Consider the following 14530-nt stretch of genomic DNA (forward strand, 5'->3'; position numbering starts at 1 on the left):
ACATGCTTTGGGATGAAAGGGGCGGCCGAGAAAGACATACTGGCAAGAAAGAAAACATACATGTGCCATTATGTGTGTTTTCTTTCTTTCCACAACGCCTTCCCCTGCCACGCCATTCCTCCCAGATATTTGCATCGAGCTACGAGTCGAAATTCACATGCCACGTGCTGCTGTTCCGTATTTCTTTCAATAAAGAGAAAATCACCAACGCTTATCATTTGCACGATAGCGAAGGTGTGCCTCTGAGCTGAAAAATAGAACTCGGAGCTGAATTGCAATCCTACCACTTTATGCGTTACTTATAGTGTTTGTGTCATATTTGCAAAGACCCGCCGCGGTGGCTCAGTGGTTATGGTGCTCGGCTGCTGACCCGAAAGACCCGGGTTCGATCCCGGCCTCGGTGGCTGGAATTTCTTTGGAGGAGACATTCTAGAGGCCCGTGTACTGTGCGATGTCAGTGCACGTTAAAGAACCCCAGGTGGTGGAAATTTCCGGAGCCCTCCACTACGGCGTCTCTCATAGCCTCAGTCGCTTTGGGACGTTAAACCCCATAAGCAGAACCAAACCATCATATTTGCAAACGACAGCGAAGGCACACTTTTTAGGCTAGCCAAAAGTCAGCAAACTAGCCACTCTAAGTAAACCATCATTACCAAAAAGGGAAGAATTTAGTGTTTAAAAATAAACGAAAGAATGTTGCATTTTTCTCAGATATGAGAATGGCTATACATTTTCTTGAAGCTTATATCTGCTTAATAAACAGATTCACACAGCGCTACGTAACGACGACGAGAAGGAACACGAAACACAGGACGGGCGCTCCTCTTGACTTAGAACTTTCTCTTCCTCTTAGAACCTATTTCTGGTTGTGACGCCATCAGTCAAAAGATCATGACAACTCTCGGTATCCTTGTGTGCTACATAGTGTACACAAGGCTACACTTACCTCCCCTATCACTTCAATCTCCCGGATATGAACTTCAAAAGTGGTCTTTGGCATTGCCCGTGCTAAGAAACTGTTTCAAAATATTATGGAGCGGCTTCTTTATTCTGAGTTCTTCAGATCCCTACTTGCATTCAAGGTGATGCTACCGCATTTTCTTCACATAATTTTAGCACAGTCGAGTAAATCATAGAGCGTAGATCCTGCGAAGCTCCTGCGCAATGGTAGGGTGCCGCCAAGTACGCTTGTAGAAAGGAAAGGACAGAAACCAAATACCTCACTGCTTAAACAAGGGTGGCAATCTCTTTACCAAAAGATTTTTCTCATTGTTGAGCCCTCACACCTTGGAAATGTTGCAGGAAGCTTGCCTATATCGGTAATCAGGGCACCGTTTGATACCCCTTGATTGGATCAGCTCAGTATTGCCAATGCGACATACTGTGCGTGTTGTAGGCAAAGTAGCGGTAACCGCTGAAGAGGTGTTGCCAAAATGGCTGCTGCCGCACTAGCAAGAATGTGGTATGGGTATGGGTGCGTCTGAGGCGGTCGCTTTCCTTCAAGAATAAGTACATTGTACATATTCTATCCGAGAACAGATATAATACACTCAATTCTAATGCACAGTAGTATAGAGCGTACTCTCTTTTTTGCTTTTACTAGGCCTGACTACCTCAATTTTGTGATTTGGCACTAAATATGTAAATAAAAGGAATTTTCGCAAGTTCCGAACTTCCCAGACGAAGTTGACGGCCGGTACATTCTAAAAGTGTGCTGTGTTCACTCGCATTCTGAAAACTGTCTAAAATTGCTCTATTGACTACTCTAAGTAGAATCTTGTTTGGTAAAAAATTTATACCTCGTGAACTTTTACTTTTTACCCATTTTTGTCCTAATTAAAATACCGCACAATTAGGTGAGGTCACTATATGCAAAAGCACAATATTGTAACGTGGCGGCCAGCCGAAGAATGAGGCGTGATTAATGATGGATAAGAGATGATTTAATGGCCGCTGGCCTAGCGCGAGCGCTCCGTCCCACGCCACTACCAGCTTCACCATCTTTGCAACATTACCCGGGGCCACCGAGCGATCGTCCCGATCGTAAACTGAAGAAGACATGGACGAAGTAATGCGTGATTCAGCGATGGCTTCCAGGGCAGAAAAGAAGTGGCAGGGTGGTGAAGTGCTGGCCACCACGGTGGATGAGGTGATAGGCGGATGAGTCCCGGTCCACGAAGCATCCAGGCCGTAGGGTGCCAGGAGCTGACGGCCAAGCTCCTTGTTCGCATCGAACGGCACGGGCAGGGGGGCGGTGTCCTCACTTGTGGGCAGGATCTTGGGTCGGTCGGGTCATCATGGTCGCAGCAACGGTGTCAGTTCGTCGTGTCTTGTGGTCCGGGCGGGGGACGGGGCTGGGGTGAGCGGCGAGGTCGATTCAGGTCGGGCGGGCTGGGGCAGGGCCGTGCGAGGCGGACCAGGTACTCGCAGCCGACGTCCACGGCAGGCGCAGGACGCCGAAGCTCCGTGACCAGGATGGCGATGAAGGGACCCCCGCACCTCACACGAAATGTAACGTGGCGGCCAGCCGTAGAATGAGGCATGATCAATGATGGATAAGAGATGATTTAATGGCCGCTGGCCTAGCGCGAGCGCTCCGTCCCGCGCCGCTGGCAGCTTCACCTTCTTTGTAACAATATCATGCAAGTACGTAAACACATTTTCATCTTACCATGGTAGCCACGCCACTAGAAGGGTTTTTCGCCAACTACCCAACTACATGCTGGGAGAGCGTTTTTCGTAGTGACAAAACATAGCATGATTTACTTTCAGTACATTACTTTCAGTACTTACTTTCAGTAATCATTACTTTTTTTTACAGTAATCGATTACTTTCAGTAATCGAAGATGGTCGAGTGGAAAGTGTAAAGAGTACGAAGTTGCGGCGTCATTCTCCGGCAACAGATAGTGGCCTGACACCGCCTCCAGCTCCCGCACGCGTCAATCTCCATTAACACGACACAGCTCTTTCTGGCCTCCGCTGGAAATCTAGTTGGCACAATCGGTGGGAGTGAGGGCGCTAGACGGCTGACGGTGGAAGAGAGATCCCCGCCTTGAGATATATTCACTAACACAGTGCACATGCTAGTTGCTAAAAGTACCTGTCCTGGTTTTGCTTGGTGCCAGTGCAACTGTTTGTTTGGAGTGCTGCTTTCAAGTTTCTGCTCGAACGTAAATTTGTGTTTCGCTGAAACAAAATGTCGATTTCTTGGTGAGTGGCACCCCTTAGCTGCGATTGGTGTCTGCAGGGTCAGAGTTTCTTTCGGCGGTACAGTATGCAGCACTAAAATGGCGGCGCTCGCCCGGTCGACCCACGACATCACTCTGGGTTCTGGCTTCTCAAGGCGAAAGCTTCTTTTGGCCCATGAGTGGCGGGGACGGAAGTTGCCGCAAGTGTGGCTTGGACGAAGTTGTGGACAGAGGCTGCCCGCAAAGATATCCGTATGAACTGTCTATCATGAGTTGTTTGGTAATTAAAGTGAAATGAAAAAGTTTTGTAAGCAACACTTGTTAAACAGCACATATGTATTGATGGTAGTGATAGTAAATAGATTGTAAAAATAGTGATTGATAGCGATGTTGATAGTTACTGATAGTGGCAGTTAGTGCTAGAGATAGTACTGGTAGTGACAGTAGTGATAGTGATGGTATTGATAGTGTAGAGCGGTTTATTGGCACCTTCAAGAGCCGGCGACGAAGACCCTGGCGCAAGAAGTCTAGGGAGGAGCGAGGCGAGGGACCGGCACACAAGCGGCAGTTCTCCAGCACGAGCCTGCTACGGGCGGCGCTAGCGCTTCGTCGTCGTTGGTGGCGGTGCGGGATCATCTTCTTCATTCCAACTCCCCCGCCGGAAAGAGGGAGCCATCCTGGCGACTCAAGGCGAGGAGACGACGAGCGGGCTGTAATAAGGCTTCAAGCGGCTGACATGAACGACGTCGCGAGCACGGCGGCGATGGTCCAAAGAAGGTGTCACCGGTTCGGTGATATAGTTGACAGGTGACGTACGCTCTAAGACACGGTAGGGACCAATGTGCTTGGCCGAAAATTTGGACGCAGCCGGAACAGAGAGCCAGACCAATGATCCAGTGGAAAAGTGCGCAGCGGGCGTGTCTTGATCGGACTCATGTTTGCGAAGTCCTTGACGTTCGGCGGTGAAGGAGCGAGCCAACTGGCGGCACTGCTCAGCATGGCGGGTAATGTCAGAAAGGGAAGTATATTCAGAGCTGTCCGGGTTGTAGGGAAGGACGGTGTCCAGGAGGCAGGAAGGCTCGCGCCCGAATAAAAGAAAGAAAGGGCAAAAGCCGGTGGTTGCCTGGGATGCGGTGTTATATGCATAGGTCACGAACGGAAGGACTTGATCCTAATTAGAGCGGTCGGAGCCAATGTACATGGCGACCATGTCCCCAAGAGTCCGGTTGAATCGTTCGGTGAGGCCGTTAGTTTGAGGGTGGTAAGCAGTAGTGGTACGGTGGACTGAGTGGCACGCATCGAGAAGCTCGCGAACAACTTCAGACAAGAAAACACGGCCGCGGTCACTGAGAAGTTCTCGCGAAGCGCCGTGACGCAGGACGAAGTGATGAAGAAGGAAGAGGGCGACGTCGCGAGCAGTAGCCGCAGGTAGGGCAGCGGTCTCGGCATACCGAGTGAGGTGGTCCAAGGCAACTATAATCCATCGATTCCCGGCGGTCGTGAAGGGGAGCGGCCCATATAGGTCGATGCCCACACGGTCGAAAGGGCGAGCCGGGCACGGTAATGGCTGTAACGGAGCAGTCGAGGGTCGAGGTGGCGACTTCCGCTGCTGACAGGCTCTGCAGGAGCGAACGTAGCGACGAACGAAGTTGTACATGCCTCGCCAGTAGTACCTCTGCCGTAGTCGCTCGCAGGTTTTTAGCGACCCAGCGTGAGCGCTCTGAGGGTCGGCATGGTAGTGTGCACAGATCTCAGACCGAAGGTGTCGGGGAATCACGAGGAGCCACTTTCGGCCGTCCGGACGATAGTTGCGGCGGTACAGGAGATCGTCGCGGATGGCAAAATGGGAAGCTTGGCGACGAAGAGCTCGAGGGAAGGGGGACGTAGAGTGTGAACGAAGGACATCGAGCAAGGACGAAACCAATGGATTCTGGCGTTGTTGATTGGGCATGTCCATAGTAGTGAGCGCTGCGAGTAGGGGATCAGATAAGGGGGAAGAGGGCGCAGGAGAGGGCAGTGGCGAGCGTGACAAGGCGTCAGCGTCGGAGTGCTTGCGGCCCGACCGGTAGACTACGGTAATATCGAATTCCTGACGACGGAGTGCCCAGTGGCCAAGGCGTCCTGAGGGATCTTTGAGGGAGGCCAACCAGCACAAGGCGTGGTGATCAGTAACGACGGTGAACGGGCGGCCATATAAGTATGGGCGGAATTTCGTGAGAGCCCACACTACGGCCAGACACTCCTTTTCAGTCACGGTGTAGTTCGACTCTGCTTTGGTGAGAGCACGGCTGGCGTACGCAACAAGGTATTCAGAAAATTCGGGCTTGCGCTGGGCCAAAACAGCACCGAGGCCGACTCCGCTTGCGTCGGTGTGCACCTCAGTAGGAGCACTGGGGTCATAGTGCCGAAGAATAGGGGGCGAAGTAAGAAGGCGACGGAGCGCAGCAAAAGCTTCATCGCAGGCAGAGTCCCACGTAGACAGGTCGGCGGGACCATTGAGGAGTTTCGTAAGGGGCGCAACGATAGAGGCGAAATTAGGGACAAAGCGCCGAAAATAGGAGCAGAGGCCCACAAATCGGCGCACCTGTTTCGTAGAGGTCGGTCTAGGAAATTCAGCAACAGCACGGAGTTTGTCAGGATCAGGTAGGACGCCATCTTTGGATACGAGGTGGCCGAGTATTGTTAGTTGCCGGGCGCCAAAGTGACATTTCTTGAGGTTTAGTTGAAGGCCAGCACGAGTGAGGCAGCTCAATATCTGACGCAAGCGCTGGAGATGCGTCGGAAAATCTGGCGAAAACACAACAACATCATCTAAATAGCAAAGACAAATGTTCCACTTGAGGCCGCGCAAGATGTTGTCCATCATTCGTTCGAACGTGGCGGGAGCGTTACACAGACCGAATGGCATTACGGTGAATTGATATAGGCCGTCAGGCGTAACGAATGCCGTTTTAGGACGGTCGGACGCAGACATCGGGACTTGCCAATAGCCGGAACGAAGGTCCAGAGATGAGAAGAACTCGGCGCCTTGCAAGCAGTCAAGGGCGTCGTCAATACGGGGTAGTGGGTAGACGTCTTTCAGCGTAATTTTGTTGAGCCGGCGATAGTCCACGCAAAATCGTATCGAGCCGTCCTTCTTTTTCACCAGGACAACTGGGGATGACCAAGGACTGGCAGATGGCTGAATAATGCCGCGTTGTAGCATGTCGTCCACTTGCTCAGCGATGAGGCGGCGCTCGGGAAGTAACACATGGTAGGGGCGCTGGCGGAGAGGAGGATTTGTACCGGTTTCAATGTGGTGCTCGACAATGGTCGCACGGCCCAAAGAAGAGGAGTGGTGGTCAAATGATGAGCGAAACTGATTGAGCAGGACAAGAAGCTGCGCGTGTTGAGCTGTGTCGAGGGCGGGATCAATAGAGCGGTCGAAAATGTCCGAAGACAGTGGGTGATCGGGACGAGCGGCACGTGGGGTGAGGGCAGCGAGGTCGAGACTGGAGGAGGGCGCATCGGTGTCCAAAGAAGAGATGAAGTCAGCGGTTTCAATATGACCAAGGCACTCGCCACGAAGCAGGGGAAACGAGGAGAATGAGGTGTTGGAGACTACGATTGCGGCAACACCGTGGTGTATGTCGATGACGGCGAAGGGAAGAGAGAGACGTCGGCGAGAGGCAAGGAGGGGGGAAGGCGTGAAGAGAACGGTGGCGTCAGAAAGAGAGGCGGCGCACACAGGGACTCTCAGGGGGAATATCGGTGTCCTCGGCAACAACAAGTTTATCATCACAGCGAATCGGAGGTTCGTCGAAGAGTGCATCACAGAACGGAGAAAAGACGACATGCGCACGGGCACAGTCAATGACGGCGCTATGGCGGGATAGAAAGTCCCAGCCAAGGATTACGTCATGGGGGCTTGCACGGAGGACTAAAAATTCGACAACGTATAAAACATCGGCGATGACGACGCGGGCTGTGCAAGCTGCAGAAGGATGAACGTGCTCGGAGCTAGCTGTACGGAGGGAGAGTCCAGAAGATGGGGTCGTAACTTTTCGAAGCGAACGGCAGAAGTTTTCGTTAATCACAGAAACGGTGGCCCCAGTGTCCACAAGCGCAAGTGTCGGGACGCCGTCCACAAACACGTCAAGAAGATTGGGCGGTGAAAGGCGAGGACTTGAACAGGGCGATGAGAGCGCAGTTCGTGCCCCAGGAACTGCGGCTGCTAGTTTTCCGGATCGGCGGTGACGGTGCGACGCCTCATGGGCGACAAGGAGCGGCGGCGAGGGGATGGCGATCGGTGGGAAACGTAGGGCTGGCGACCAGGCGCGCGATCAGGTGAGGTGCCCCGATAGGGTGGTTCGAAAGGTGGGCGAAAGGTGCGATCCGTAGCGGGGTAATCTGGCATGGGGTGTAGAGGCGCAGGCACAGTACGCCGACAGAGGCGCGCGACGTGGCCGGGACGACCGCAGGCGTAGCAGATAGGTTTGTTGTCAGCTGTGCGCCAAGTATTGTAGGCAACGGGAGCGAAACGGTGCCGGGGAGCAGCAGGCGCAGACACCGCAGGAGGAGCGTATGCATAGGCTTGCGGCGGCGGTGGTCGTCGGACAACGTCGGCATATGTGAGAGGCACGGGTGCGGGCGCAGGCAGCACGGTTACTGCAGGATCGTAGCTCAACGGAGCGGCAACAGGAGTGGGCTGGATTGGGAAAAGACCGGCCTGGGGAGCCTAGGGTGCCGGTTGCCGAAGACAAGGAAGTGCATCGGCGACCTCCTGCGTAATGGCGTGCCGGATCTCAGGACTTAGGACGGGCGGTGACGGGTGTTGGTGAGATAGGAGCGAGAGTTGCCTGGCGACCTCGTCCCGCACGAAGTCTTTGATGGTAGCGAGTAATTCATTGTTGATGCCCAGGCCGCAGATGGAGTCGGCAGGTGGGGGAGAGCGACGAGCGCAAAGGCGTTGTTTCCGCAACTCGTCGAAACCTTGGCACAGGGTGTACACCGAGGCAACAGTGGTGGGGCTCTTCGCCAACAACATCTGAAAGGCGTCGTCATCGATGCCTTTCAGGATGTGCTTGATCTTGTCAGCTTCGGTCATAGCCGGGTCAACACGCTTGCAAAGGTCAACGACATCCTCAATGCAGCTCGTGAAAGTCTCATTGGTGTGCTGAGCTCGGACACGCAGGCTTTGCTCAGCGCGTAGTTTCCGCACGGCGGGACGACCGAAAACCTCCGCGAGTGTGGTCTTTAGAACGGTCCAGGTGGGAATGTCGGCCTCGTGGTTCCGGAACCACAGGTTTGCGACGTCGCTCAGGTAGAATATCACATTTGTGAGTTTGACGCGGTCGTCCCAGTTGTTATGGCGGCTCACCCGTTCATACGACTCCAGCCAATCTTCCACATCTTGATCGCTGTGGCCGCTGAAAACAGCGGGGTCCCGCTGCCGGACGGCACCGGAGCAGATGACTGGCTCCGGCGGAGGGGCTGGCTGTTGACTGGGGGGCTGCTGACCGGCCTTGGACATCGGGATGGTGCGACTGCGAAGTTCCACGATGAGGGGGAACAGTGGTGACCGCAGCAACCTCCACCAAATGTAGAGCGGTTTATTGGCACCTTCAAGAGCCGGCGACGAAGACCCTGGCGCAAGAAGTCTAGGGACGAGCGAGGCGAGGGACCGGCACACAAGCGGCAGTTCTCCAGCACGAGCCTGCTACGGGCGGCGCTAGCGCTTCGTCGTCGTTGGTGGCGGTGCTCGATCATCTTCTTCATTCCAATAGTAATAATGATGGCTTCTTACAGTGCTGGTACTATATAATATGACTTGCGATAATAGGGATAGTGATAGTCGGTATAGGGATGATGAGGGTGACAGTCATAGCTGGCATAGCGATGGTTATGAGGGCCACAAAAATAATAAAAACAAACCATAAACAAAAATAACAAAAAATTGAAAAAAAATTATGAGAAATAAAGCTACAAACGAAAACGAGGTAAAAATAGGGGAATGGGAGACATTTTCGCACTTCCGCTCTTAAGCCGGCTTAAGGGCAAACCTGTAACTTTTGCATATGTCCGGCGATAGCGTCGACAGTCACAAAGCTGAGTTCAGCGTCTGCGAATGCCTCTCCCGTCGCCTTCTGAATGACTCGTGTGGTGGTGACAGTGCGTTCAGTGTTTGTCATTATACCGTAGTGCCTCCTTCTTCGGCTGTATGCGTACCGCTTTCGTACCCCGATACCACTCTAGACATGCTTGACGTGACTACGGAGCCGATCCATTTCGTATTAAGAAGAATGTTTTGGATCCGCGGGCCATGTTTTCTGTCACCAAAGGTCGCACTGAGCTATGGACAATTAATCGTTCAACAGAACCTGTAGTTTTACCACAAGGCTTTAAACTGGCATCATGTACCCACGGCTGCTAGTATCCACTACCTTGTTTACCGAAGCGTTGCACCCGACAGTGGCGAAAAGCCCCGACGAACCTCATTTCCTTCGCATGGTTGACAACTCGCTCGCCACGCATGAGTGCCGTGCTCTGTTGGCCTTCCTTTTACGGCGCTCCTCCGTGTTTTACTTTTCACAGCCGCGTTGCCCACCTGTCATTGTCTCATCTCGAATCCTTCACAAGGTTGACCTTAGCCCCTCACACCTGATCCGACAGAAGCCCTCGCCAGTGTCACAGTCTGAACTCAAAGTGATCAACGAATTTGTGAAGGAGATTTTAGCCAGAAGTTTTATTCAACAGCCTTCGAGTCCTTGGGCTGCTCCAAGGATTCTCGTTCCGAAGAAGCACGGCTCTTTGCATTTTGCCGTGTTTACCGCCGCCTGAATGCTGTTCCTCGAAAAGACGTATACCTCCTTCCCAGTATCAACGATGCGATCTACAGTCTTGTTCCGGCGCCGTACTTTTTTGCAGCAGAACTCCGATGGAGGTAGTCTCCAATTCATGTGCACCCCGCAGAGAAAGTGAAAACCGTATTTATTAACCAAGACGGCCTTTATGAAGTAATGCGATGCCCTTAAGTCATTATAATCTGTAACATCACAAATTCACCACAAACACCACATCTTCACACATAATTCATGGATGGTTTCACCTATATAATGCCAGGCGTTAAAAATTTGTGCTCAGCAAAGTTTCAAGTAGCACTAGACATTGGAAAGTCGAGATTCTTTTTTAAAAGCGTGTGATATCATCCTCAATTTGTCCTATAACTTACCTGCGCAGTGTATTACAAATTGGAAATATAAAATATGTCTCCCCTCCCAGAGGTACTGATTGTAGGTGCTTTCAAAGTAACATGTGAATACATAGGACCAGCATGTCAAGGTACAAGTGACCTACACACCCGATCTCCAACTTCTGATCTGAAATTATATATCCCCAAAACGGGAGTACAGTTGTTTCAGTGGCAGGACGAGGAGTGAAAAATAACTCGTATAATCTAGCTCAAGCGAGTTCAACACAGAGCAGCCACATTCATGGCATTTTAAGTGCCCATGCTGGGTAGTCTGTGAACTGAGGCTAGCGAATCGAAATATGCTGCGGCGTACACTATGCCCTCTATAAGGTATAGTGAATGTAACGATTGTGGCAAATCTGCCCCGCCGTGGTGGCTCAGTGGTTACGGCGCTCGGCTGCTGACCCGAAAGGCGCAGGTTTGATCCCGGCCGCGGCAGCTGAATTTCGATGAGGGCGAAATTCTGGAGGCTCATGTGCTGTGCGATGTCAATGCACGTTAAAGAACCCGAGGTGGTCGAAATTTCCGGAGCCCTTCACTACGGCGTCCCTCATAGCCTGAGTTGCTTTGGGACTTTAAATCCGAATAAACCAAACAAATTGTGGCAAATCTGTACATTTCTTGGGTTATATTTACAGCAAGAAAGGGAACAAAAGAAATATTTAAGAAGAAAAAGAATACGGCGGGAGTTCAAGAAACATTTCTTTCAAGTGGCTGCGGTTTGACCCACCAATCTTGTTACTAGCACCCAAAAGAGTCGGATATAATAGTAAAAAACAGCAAGAATACCTGGTGCGTCATTGTATGTGTCCTTTCCATATCGAATGTCTCATACCTCCTTGGAAAGATAAGCCTGCCTTTTAACATTAAACGCGTGGCCAGGTGGTTGTTCATTAAGGAAGCTTCATATACGAGAGCTATCCAAGGCCTTGTGGTATTTTTCTGCGATAAACTGTCGCAACTGTGCTTTACTTGTTGACGTTACCGAGACACGATTCCGGGGCAACTCCTTCGAGCTCGTGCAGTTCATTTAGGGTTCACCTAAATTCACGAAGGTAAAGGCGCTTCAAGAATAAGTTCCGTGATGGCACTTTAGTACTGAAATTCTTGACCTCCTGATGAAACAAATCCAATCCTTAAAAGACTGATACAGCACCAGTTGCCCAGGTATATTTGAGCACTCTGAAATTTTTATCTCAGCGGAGAGAACTAGCTTCCATAGCTTCCTCCGTGCTTGGAGTAGACTCCGAGGGTACCTTAATATCTGAGCAGAAAACGTGCGTTGGTTTCCGAAAAGTATCGGCCTCACTCTAAAGCATTGCACTCTGGTTAATGTGGCAGCAGAAACGTAGATCCCGTCAAGTCGAACTTTACAACATTATTGTAAATGCGTGAAATGTATACTATCCCATTTTATTCAGTCAATGTCAACAAGGCTGTGCTCACACATTAAGTCAGAGAGAACAGTGAAACTGGGGTCATAACGTCTCTGATACATTAACGAACCTCATTGCCACAAACATACGAAATCTCCCAGCAGTAAAATTTCCGCATCCATGCGCAGGCTGTCTGCCGATCACAGAAAAAACATTTTGCTATCTTCGTGCCGTGCAGGTGCTTACACACACATAACTCGGTACCACTGACCAAAAATGGCGAGATCACATCATATGAGTGGGCTCTCAACAGCAAAGCAGGCTTATTTTTTATGGCGTGAGGTGGGACTATGAGAGACGCCATAGTGGAGAACTCCGAAAGTTTCGAACAAGTGGGGTTTTTAACATACGTCCGGCACTTCTGAACGTTTGCTGTGTTCATTCGCATTCTGAAAACTACGTAAAACTGGTCAAATGACTGCTCTAAGTAGAATCTTGTTTGCTAAAAAACCTCAGATCTCGTGAACTTTTACTTTTTCCCCCTTTTCACGTAATTAAAATATCTCGCAATTATGTGAGGTCACTATATGAAAAAGCACAATATCATACATTTACGTAAACACATTTTCATCTTACCATGATAGCCATGCCACTAGAAAGTATTTTCGCCAACTACAAGCTGGGAGAGCTTTTGCCATAGTGACAAAGTATAACATGATTTACTGAAAGTATTCGAAGATGGTCGAGTGGAAAGTGAAAACAGTACGGAGTTGTGGGGTGATTCTCCGGCTCCAGCTCCCGCGCACGTCAATCTCCATTAACACGACACCGCTCCTTCTCGCCTCCGTTGGAAATATAGTTGGCACAGTCGGTGGGGGTGAGGGCGCTGGACGGCTGACGGTGGAAGATATAGCCCCTACTTCAGATATATTCACGAACAAAGTGCACACGCTAGTTGATAAAAGTACCTGTCGTGGTTTTACTTGATGCCGCAGCAACTGGTTCCGTTAGGAGTGCTGCTTTCAAGTTTCTGCTTGGATGTAAATTTGTGTTTCGCTGGAACAAAACGTCCATTTTTTGGTTCGAGCGGCAAACCATCGGCTGCGATTGGCGTGTGCAGGGTCAGTTTCTTTGGGCGGTACCGTAAGCAGCAGTAAAATGGCGGCGCTCACCGGTCGGCCCATGACGTCCTTCTGGGACCCGACTTCTCCAGGCGAAAGCCTCTCTTGCCTCATTAGTGGTGGGGACGGCAGTTTTCCGCAAGTGTGGCGTGGACGAAGTTGTAGACTGAGGCTGCCCGCAAAGATGTCCGTATGAACTGTCTATCATGAATTGTACGGTAATTAAAGTGAAATAAACAAAGTTTATTAAGCAACACTTGATAAAGAACATATATGTAATAATGGTAGTGATAGTAAATAGATTGTAAAAGAGAGTGAGAGATAGTGATGATGATGGTTACTGATAGTGGCTGTTAATGCTAGAGATAGATAGTAGTGGTAGTGATAGTAGTGTTAGTGATGGCATTGATAGTAATAATGATAGTTACTGACAGTGCTATACTTATAGATACAGTTACTTATAGTGCTATATATAGTGATAAGCCGCCGCGGTGGCTCAGTGGCTATGGTGCTCGGCTGCTGGCCCGAAAGACGCGGGTTCGAACCCGGCCGCGGCGGCTGAATTTCTTTGGAGGAGAAATTCGAGGCCCGTGTACTGTGCGATCTCAGTGCACGTTAAAGAACCCCAGGTGGTCGAAATTTCCGGAGCCCTCCACTACGGCGTCTCTCATAGCCGTAGTCGCTTTGGGACGTTAAACCCCATAAACCAAACCAAACCTATATATAGTGATAGTTGCGATAATAGCGATAGTGACGGTTCGTATAGGGATGATGATTCGTATAGGGATGAGTGATAGCGATAGTTTGCATAGCGTTGGTGATGATGGCCGTAAAAATAATAAAAATATTGTGTAAAATGGAAATAACAAAAATCTAAACTAAAAATTGAATTGAAAATAAAACAAAAATGAAAAGGAGGTAAAAAGAGGAGAAAGGGAGAGGCTTTTGCGTTTCCACTCTTAATCCTGCTTAAGTGCAATCTTGTCATTTTTGCAGACGTGCGTTGTTAACCTCGGCAGTCGCAACGCTGAGTTCAGCGTTGGCGAATGTCTCTTCCGTCGCCTTCTGAAAGACTCGTGTGGTCGTGACAGTGCGTTCAGTGCTTGTCGTTATACCGCAGTGCCTCCTTCTTCGGCTGTATGCGTATACCGTTTTCATCCTCCGATACCACTCTAGACATGCTTGATGCGACTACGGAGCCGATCCATTTGGCATTACTAAGAATGATTTGGATCTGAGTGCCACGTTTTCTGTCACCAGAGGTCGCTCTGAGCTATGGACAATGATTCGCTCAACAGAACCTGCAGTTCTACCTCAATGCTTTAAATATGCATCATGTAACCATGGCTGATTGCTTTACCCTTTCCCGAAGTCAACGTCTGGAAATAAGTGGAAGTGGATCGTTATAGCGTCCGACTACCTGACGCGCTACGCCGAGGCAAAAGCCTGCCGAACGGAACAGGAGCAGAAATCGCCAAATTTTTCGTGGATTGCATTCTTCTGCTATACAGCGCCCCCGATGTGCACATCACTAACAGCGGAACAGCTTTCACGGTAGAACTGACGCAAGCCAGCCAGCGTTACAGCTAAACCAGCCACCGGAGGACAACTGG

Source organism: Amblyomma mixtum, chromosome 4 (genome assembly GCF_055824585.1).
Source record: "Amblyomma mixtum isolate Tamu chromosome 4, ASM5582458v1, whole genome shotgun sequence".
NCBI classification, from domain to species: Eukaryota; Metazoa; Arthropoda; class Arachnida; order Ixodida; family Ixodidae; genus Amblyomma; species Amblyomma mixtum.